This window comes from Gekko japonicus, unplaced genomic scaffold, assembly GCF_001447785.1.
Source record: "Gekko japonicus isolate JY-2015 unplaced genomic scaffold, Gekko_japonicus_V1.1 scaffold5200, whole genome shotgun sequence".
Lineage (NCBI taxonomy): Eukaryota > Metazoa > Chordata > Lepidosauria > Squamata > Gekkonidae > Gekko > Gekko japonicus.
Window position 1 is genome coordinate 27,549 of NW_015176135.1, and position 1,806 is coordinate 29,354.

General features: G+C 53.9%; 1 protein-coding gene across 1 annotated transcript in view; it reads left to right on the plus strand.

Annotated features, from left to right (window-relative positions):
• LOC107123536 (SWI/SNF complex subunit SMARCC1-like) overlaps positions 1-1,806 on the plus strand; it is a gene marked incomplete at its 3' end in the record, with an annotated part of 51,858 nt that overhangs the window by 25,925 nt on the left and 24,127 nt on the right. The window lies entirely within an intron of this gene.

The following is a 1,806-nucleotide window of genomic DNA, read 5'->3' on the forward strand; positions in this document are numbered from 1 at the left end:
CAGGGCCTGTAAGACGGAGCTCTTCCGCCAGGCTTTTGAGTAGGAGCCGCCACCACCACTATTCCATCACTGTCAACTTCTGTTTCCGCACCTCTGCCACCATTGTTTGGGAATCATCAGGGTGCAAGACGTTCCTAGATGAAGATGGGATGACAGTACTGTTGGGATGTATGTTGTTGGTCTGGTAATAATAACTCCATTTATGATCTATGTGACCTTTAGAGCACCGACATTTTAGTGTATAGTGATGTATTGTGTTGTTTTATTCTGTTTTTATTGTTTTAACTTTGGCATTTATGCCTCGTTGTTAGCCGCCCTGAGCCTTTGGGGAGGGCGGGATATAAATCTATAAATACATAAATAAGATATTTCGCTTCCCCAGCCGCCCTGCCGGGGGCTGCAAAATATGTGTGAAAGAGCCGCATGCGGTTCCCGAGCCACAGTTTGGCCACCCCTGATAAAAGGCCTTCCTTGCTGAGCTTAGTCGATAGGTTTGGAAGGAATGATCACATACAGAAGAAGGTGCTCCCCATCATGTGCATGGGCCACTCAAAATACTTTGCACTGGGCCCAGAAGTGTGTTGGCAAACAGATGTCAGCGAGCTGCCATTCCTCTGGGACGTGTCCCTCTTCCCTCCCTCCCCGTGTTATTCTCTTCTGGTATGCGACTGTAACTGCCAAGCTTCTCCTACAGGTGGACGATGGAGTGTTATGTCTTCTTGCCTTGCTTAATTAGATTCCCGTGTGAACTGAACTTGTGTTTATGGTATGAGCCGTTGGAGTTCTCAGGCTGCTTCGCGCCTTTTCTAATCAACTCCCTTGCGAGGGAGTTTAGCCCATTGGGTTAACCAAGTTTGAAGTTCCTATATTATATTGCCCCTGTGTATTGTAGTCATTCTGGACAATTCTCTGTATGTTCATGATCAACCATGCTTTGGAAATAAATCTTACTTCTTTGGAACGTGGGTTTGTTCTCCTGCTTTGGGATCTGACATTTTGTCCAGAATCCCTCTTTCCCCCTCACCCCGAGTCTGACATCGATCATGAGCGGGGCCGAAGGGAAATCCTTTTTCTGGGCAGAGGACCGAGGTGCCGTCCCGGCCACTGCCTTACCATCGGACTTCATGGAAGCCCGAGGTGCCGTTGGGGGAGCGATCCCGAGGCATGAGACTATTCCTTGGCTTCCTCCTACCCCATCGCAGTGGGGAAAACAAGAGGTCAAAGCCTCAGAGGATTGGACTATGTTCGATACCCAAGGCACCAGGGAAACGTTTGTTCATCGGGGCAGTGGGCCCCGAGAAAGCCTTTTTGAACCGGGATCTTATCCTGAAAGACCCCGGAGTTGCCCGGCTGTGGCTTATCGAGGGGAGGACGAGTTTTGGCCGGAGGAGAGAGCGACCGGACGAGACGAGCGGGAAGAGCAGCCAGGCTGGGGGGCATCCCAGGATGGCAGGATCCAGGAGCTCGAGAGGTCGGTGCAGGATCTCATGAGGACGGTGACAGAAGTTTTCAACGCCATGCACCAGATGGTGGACGATCGCATCGCGGATCGTCTGGGTCCTGTCATTCCACCCCCGGTGCCGCACCCGGCACAGCCGGCCGTGCCTGCCCAGCCAGTTCAGCCTGCGGCGCCACTGCCAGCGCCCCAACCGCCGGCGCTGCCGCCTGGATTACCGCCTCCTCTGCAACCAGCACCCGCGGGACCCGGGTTACCTCAACAGGCTCCTCTGGGACCGCCACCGCCACTTATCCCTGGCCTCCCCGCACCCCAGCCAGGGGCCCCACCGATGGCTCCCGGATTACCCA